The sequence below is a fragment of the Photinus pyralis genome, unplaced genomic scaffold (assembly GCF_008802855.1).
Source record: "Photinus pyralis isolate 1611_PpyrPB1 unplaced genomic scaffold, Ppyr1.3 Ppyr1.4_LG6, whole genome shotgun sequence".
Classification (NCBI taxonomy): Eukaryota; Metazoa; Arthropoda; class Insecta; order Coleoptera; family Lampyridae; genus Photinus; species Photinus pyralis.
Genome location: NW_022170663.1, coordinates 23,965,552 through 23,973,125, shown reverse-complemented (window position 1 = coordinate 23,973,125; position 7,574 = coordinate 23,965,552). Strand labels below are relative to the sequence as shown.

Sequence of the window (7,574 nt, the reverse complement as noted above, 5' to 3'; positions counted from 1 at the left end):
CTTTCCTTTTTTATTGTATTCGTTATTTTTGGATTTTAATTTAATATTATATTACAGACATGCACATTAATCTGTACCATCATCCCACCTTCTGTCATTGTGTTTAGTTATCCTTAAAATTTTAGTAAAACGTTAGGTATTGTGCGATAACAGTTTTTGACTACCTCTAATGAATCTGTTCTTGTTGTCCTGCAATAACTGCCTGTATGGTTGTGAAAAATTGTTATAAGCCTTTCCGGCCTCGGCTATGTTAGTATACTCAGTTGATGATTACTGCAGCGGTTTTACGTAACAATGTATAGACAGTAGATTCGTACGCTAAAAATTGTTTCACTAATCACAATAAGGTTCTTTGAAGTATTCATCCCCTGCAGAAGATTATTTTGCCTCGGAATATTCGCTTCGTTCCAGAACAGAAGACCCTCCGATGGCAGATCATACAAAAATTTCGAAATAAACCTTCGGATGTATATTTTGAAAAAAACTCACAGGAATTTAATCTCTAAGGTAACTGTGAAGAGAATGTGAACAAACCAATACAAAATAATACAGTGAACAAATTTTTGCGGAAGTCAAAAACATGTAATAACCCAAGTCCAGCCGAGGAACGACTACGCAACTCAAAACCAAAAATCAAAACTTCCGTAAAAACTCAAGGCACGCGATCAGTAACAAACCTGTCTAATGGTAGGATCCACGTTGCAGGGATCGGCCAACATAAATAAAACGCAAGAAATGGCGGTTTGAAATTTAATTAAATACATTAAAACAAAAAAATCAGGGTTGTTCTCTTTGAATCGCAGGAGATAACCCTAGATCCTCCATTCATTACAAGGAAGGATCTATTGAAAACTTTCCAGAATATGTACTTACTTACTTTCTTACATGTTTTCCAATTTGCCTTTAACAATTTTACTTATAAGTTTTCAACTCGGTCCTCAACACGTTCGAATTTTATCTCCCTCGGGATTAATTTCTCTCGCATTTATAATTTTACCCAAAATCGTCTCGGTCAGGAAATTTTAGTTTCCATGACAGAGGCAGAGCAGATTACGTTTCCTGTCGCCTGTCACTTTACCGGCCGCACCTGCCACTTTACCGGTCGCACCTCCCACTTTACCGGCCGCATTTGTGACATTTGTAAATGTTTATAATGACTCCTGTCATCACTGACAGATTGACATTAATCGAAAGTTTGATATAAAAATTGATATTTTATATTAAAATACGATTTCGGGTAAAATTTAATACAAAACTCGTCACTAAAATGACACTACCTGACTTGGAAATTAAAGTACTCGGCCCCAAAGGGGTCTCGTCCTTCAATATTTCCTCGCCAATAATGTATCATTTTCCTGACTTTTATGTAAATAACTATTATACCGATATTTTAAATATTGTACCATCTTTTTCTACGGGAATGATATTACTACTGTTATGTAACGAAGCCCGACACTTGGACCAGAACGCGGGCTTGATGGTTTCTTTCGTTTATATTTCTGTGCATCGTAACATCGGTTATAAGGTAGTAGCATGCTAGTATATTCATCGATGTTTACCTTTCTTAATACATGATTAATGGGAAGGGGGTCTTTATACATAAACAGTTAAAGGTCGCCTGGCATACCTTCAAAATGTATGCTATATAATTCAAGAAGAATCAATCCCTTAGTGAAATTCTCCCAAATATTGCATTTTCCCTTTGTAGATACCTTCCTACAGCATGTTCGAGATATTCACAATTGAGCTTTTATATTGGCAGTGTATGTGTATCGTCTAGGCGGTCCTTGCGGGGTTTGAGAGTATCCTCTTCCGACACTTCGTTTTCAAGATATTCGTTGCGACTTCACCAATACATATGTGTCGTCCCGGCGATATAAAGTTTTGACATCACCAATGGATATACTTCTTTCAGACATCCCAATCGCTCTTTGTGAGTACCCTCCTCCGACAGTTTCTCTTGAGATATAAAAAATTATTTCCGATCACGATCAGTGCCGAAGAGGAGGACTACGGTCGGTAGAAATTAATTACTTTCGTTGTGACCTTTCATTAGAGTACCATAAAGGATAAAACCATTTCCACCCCCTATTTTGATAAAGGGCCAGAAAGAAGGGCGTCAGGTATTTGGGCACGCGTATGCAAATTCTGAGACCAGTTGGTTGTCGCATGTAAAAGATATGCACGTTTTACATTAAAAAAAGCATCTCAGGAAATCGTGGGGGGTTTCCCCTTAAGACAGCGGAATTTAATGGCCGTCTGACACACCTTCAAGGTATATGCTATTTATTGCAAACATATTCCAAGACTCTAGGACAATTCCTATAAAAGTAGATCAAAACGCAAACAATAGCACATTATTTTATTCTTAAAAAATGGGCTAAAGAAGTAGAGAATGGTATGTTTCTATTTTAAACAAACAAGATCACAGAACACTTCCGGTATTTGCGGAAGTTGTGCCATTTTGAAATTATTGTATTTCAATTCGCTTTTACCAACCACGTCTGAGTGCGGGTCAGGGTCCGGGTCCAGGTTTTACCCACACCCTTCACACCGAGAACTCACTGTACGAAGAATATGGTTAGACCTCAGGCGCCTGCCATTCTGGTCAGGACATAACCTATCTCACAGCTCACTGTAATTAGTAGGGGGTATAAAATATGTTCATGGTTTAGAGCTCAGGAGTCGGTATTTTCGAACAGAGGGGTCAGGTCTGAGAAAAACCATTCAAGAAAAACGACTAAGTCGTTTTATACAGCTCAGAGGGAATGATCCTCATTCGCATGCCCTGTCCTTTTCTTTAAATCGCATCAGTAGCAGGTACGCTAAGGAGGGCCCGACGCGCAATCACTTACGAAGTCTTGTAATACTGTAACATCACAAACATTTGAAGATTTAGAGGAATATTTCAAGATATTTATCAAATCCCAAGATATCAATCTCAAGAACAATCAATTCCAAAAAAAATCTTTTAAGAGATCCACAAAGAATCTCTAAAGAAGCTCCTACATTTTCAGAAGAATCAATGGACAATTAATATGACCATCAGTCCCCTTCAGTAACAAGCACAATCCCCATTTTTACAGCTGACCTGTTCCAGAAGAAACATGAGTATCCTATAACCGTATAAAGGATCATCCAAAGCTTACTTTCTTGTACTACGCTATTTTCCGTTCAATCTTTTACAAGCCGCGCGCTTTCTTAGGTTTCTTTTTCGGCTAACATTCAGCAATACCCTCAATCAACTTGTGTCGCCTCTTTATGGATCGTGGATTTCCAGTACATCGCTCTGTTAATGGACGTTGGATCCGTTGCATACTTCTCTAGTACGAGATTGGTTGTAGCGATTTTGGGTAGACAAAGCATGAAAGTGGAATAAGAAGAAAGAACGAAACGAGGAACCAGACGTCAAGGACGTGTAGGAAGAATGAAAGAGGTGCGAAAAAGGAACGCACAAGGAAATCGTGAAAGGTATCTAAAAGGAAAGCTGTGAAGGGAGAATGTGTGATGAACAAGATTTAAAGGCAGGGGTGTGATTGAGAAGCTAAAGGGTCATAAAGGAAGGAAAATGACTAAGGGCTAAACAAAAGCACTAAAGCAGAATCCTTTAAGAAATCTGATATGGGGGAGGTATAAAGGAGGCATGAAGAGGACTGCTAAACAGTGAAAAAGAAGGTGCGAAAAAAAATCTTGTGAGAAAGGAAGGATAATAGAAAAACTTTAGCGTGAAAAAAAAACGCGTAAAGAAAATGGGGATAGGGAAAGCAAGTGTAAATGAGTTGCGAAAGAAAATTAACCAAACGTAGAGGTGCCGTGTAGGAGAAGCGAAAAAGAAGAGAAGGGTTTTGAAGATCCCACAAAATTTGTAAAAATGGCCCGAAACGGGGTTGGAAATGTTATAAAAAGAGCGAAAAATGATACTGCAGTTAAAGAAAAAAACGCCCAACACGTGTAAAAATCAACCGCACCCTGCACCCCTGAAAAGTGCAACCAAAAGATTACTCAACGGAAAAAAAACGAGTTGTGAGGAAATGAAGTATCAAAAGTGAGAAAATGCGAACCAAGTACCAAGGATCTATGAAGAAGGTGTGAATAAAGAGTAAATATGGTCTGAAGAAGATACAAAGGTAGATGTGAAAGGAAGTGATTGAGCTGAATGATCGAAGAGGAAAGAAAATAAACTTGGAGCAATGTGCTTTAAGGAGGGGTGAAAGAAAAATTGACCAAAAGGTGTGAAGGAACGGGAAGTGATGGAACGAGGAGCAGAGGGCGGGAGGATGAAAGGTATGTGGTGAAATATGAAAAATCAAGAAGTGGTCGTTATAGGAGTTAACGAGAATTGGAAGAAAAAGGCGTGCGTGAAGAAAAAGAACATTAAGAAAACCGCACGCAACAAAGAAGACGTGCATTGGACGTGAACTATTCCTGAATAAGGTGTGAACGAGGGGTGCCAGAGAACGACATTAGGGCGTTTCAGGGAAGCGCAAAGGAAATAACCATAAGTAACATACACGAGGATGAAGGACACTTGACAGCAAGAACCATAAATAAAGAAATCGTGACAAAATCGTGAAGGATGCGTGAAGATAGGAAAAAGGGGGGTAAAGTAGTCGTAAGAAAGACTTCAACAACGTGTGAAAACAGAGCGTGGTGGTGATGAAAACAGGAAGCGTTAGGTATGAAAAGACGTTACGAGGTGTAAAGAAAAAAAAGATGTGTAGGAGAAAAACGTGAGCAAGTAGTGTAGGAGACGTGAAAGTGAAGGAGGCATAAATAAAGTAAAGAAAAAGCGCGCAAGAGAGGGGAGATGTGAAGGAAAAGACAAACCGGAAATAGGCGAGAAGGATGGAGGTCTGAATGAGGCAACACCAGGAAAGAAAGATGAAGTGAAGTAGACATGACAAAGTCTGAAAAAGTTGTGAAAGACGGCCTGACAAGCAGGAATGAGGTTTAAAAACGTGGTCGGAAGGGAGGAGACGTAAATGAGACGTAAAAGAAAGAATCGACTCAGAATGAAAAAGGCAAATACCAAGCAGACGTATAAGGGACCTCCGAAAAGTCGTGCGGTATTGCTTTGGTTAATCCAATCTTGTTCATCTAGGAGCTCATCAAAAAGGCAGACCTAAGCCATCGTTTGCGAAAAGAAAAAAACCTTTCTTTGTTCTCAAGTTATCATGTCAGGTCGGGACAGACATGTAAACAGATGAAAGGCGCATTTCTGAAATTAAAAATAATAAAAATTTGATTGAGGAAGGAGTAGATTTAAGAATACCTAAAACGAGTGGACCAAAATTAATTCTATATGATGTAGATATAGATTTAGAGAAAGAAAAAATATTAGAAGCACTTATCAAACAAAATTTAACTAGTGATGAAAAAGAAATTGAAGAAATAATAAAAAATGAAAAAATTAAAATGAATTTTAAAACAGGTCCAAGAAATAGGCAAACAGTACATTGGATATTAGAAGCTAATAAAGAAATCAGAGAAAAACTTTTAAACTTAGAAAAAATTTATATTTTTTGGAATAGATGCAAAATACAAAATTATATAAGTATAACGAGATGCTATAAATGTCAGAGTTTTGGACATCCGGCAAAATATTGTAAAAATAGTGATAATATTTGTGGTAAATGTGCTGAAAAAGGACATAGTTTTCAAGATTATAAATCAGACAAAATTATATGTGCTAATTGTAAAAATTATGGGAAACCGCATGATCATAATGTGAAAAGTGAGGAGTGCCCAATTTATAAGGTAATGGTGGATCAATCAATAAAAAGAACAAATTATGGAATTTAAAAATAATCATCAAAATTTTAAGAAACCAATTACATTTTTACAAATAAATTCACAACATTCGAAAACAGTAGCAGGAGAACTATTCAAAATTTCAAATGATAAAAAATTAGATATATTATTAATACAGGAACCCTATAATTTTAAAAATAAAATAATTGGTTTTCCAAATTCTAAAATAATAACTGGAGGTAAAATTGATGAGGAAAAAATGTCAGCTATAATTATATTGAATAATGATTTAGAAATAATTAAATTGGAACAGTTTTGTAGTACACATACTGTTGTTGTAAAGGTTACAAATGGTTTTGGATGGATAACTATTATAAATTCTTATGTACAATTTTCGGAAGAAATTGAAAAATATATTGAGGAAATCGAAAACATATTAAAAATTTTAGGAAATGGTAGAATTATTTTGAGTATGGATTCAAATTCAAAATCGACAATGTGGTTCAATAATATTACGGACAGAAAAGGAAAAAAAATGGAACAATTTATTGCGGAGAATAATTTAATAATTTCAAACAAACCAAATAATCCATATACATATATTGGAAATGGATTTACAAATATTGATTTAACTTTGATTTCGAACAATTTGATGGATAAAATTTTTGATTGGAAAGTTCACGAAAATTTAACAGTAAGCGATCATAATGTAATTACATTTAATATAAATTTTGGAAAACAAGATAAAATTATAGTAGAAAATAATAAAAATAGATATTCGATAAAAAAAGCTAATTGGGATTTATTTGAAAAATTGTCAAATGAAAATAATTATTTTAATGAAAATTTAAATATAGAAAGTGTGGATGATATAGAAGAAAATATAATTAAATTAACGAATAACATTCAAAATATATGTAATAAATCAATACCCAAAATTAAATATAGTAAAAAAAGATATAGTTTTTGGTGGAATGAAAATTTAACGAAAAAGAGAAAAGAAGTTATGAAAATTAGAAAATCATATCAAACCAACAAAAATTTAGATCAAAAATTAGAATTAAAATTAAAGTATAAAAATGAATTAAAAATTTACACATCGTTGATTAGGAAGGCAAAAAATAATCATTTGAAAGAATTTGTGACAAAACATGGCAATGATGAACCTTGGGGTGCAATATACAAATTAAATAAAAATAAAAAAGACAATATACCTTCAACGATAAAATATGGCGAAAAGATGACAACAACCTGGATTGAAACGGCGGAAAAATTAGTAACCACTTTAATAACAGACGATGATCTAATTGAAAATACAAAATTACAAAAAGAAAAAAGAAAATTTTTTGAAAACGAAATTCCAAATCCTAACACTTTTGAAAAATTTACCCATAGTGAAATTTCAAATGCAGTATATAAACAAAAAAATAAAAAAACTCCTGGACCGGATATGATAAATAATGAAATTATTAAAAAAATTTATCCCTTTATTAGAAAAAAATTAAAAATTTTATATAACTCGTGTTTGAAATTTGGATATTTTCCAGTTTGTTGGAAAAAAAGTGATTTGATAATAATTAAAAAACCGGGGGAGGGAAAAGATCCGTTGAATATAAAAAGTTATAGACCTATTATGTTATTATGTTGTTTAGGAAAAATATTAGAAAAATTAATAAACGATAGATTAAATTATTATTTAGAAAAAAACAAAATTTTATCGAACAAACAATTTGGATTTAGAGAAGGAAAATCGACAGAAGATGCAATTTTGGAGTTATTTGAAAATGTGGAGAAATCTGAAAAAAAATACGTTTTAGGAATAT

General features: G+C 34.2%; 1 long non-coding RNA gene across 1 annotated transcript; it reads left to right on the top strand.

The window, feature by feature from the left end:
* Positions 1–250: 250 nt before the first annotated feature.
* Positions 251–782, top strand: LOC116173929. The gene is made up of 2 exons (XR_004145994.1): positions 251–507; positions 553–782. It is a non-coding gene; the product is annotated as an uncharacterized LOC116173929 (long non-coding RNA).
* The last annotated feature ends 6,792 nt before the right edge of the window (positions 783–7,574 follow it).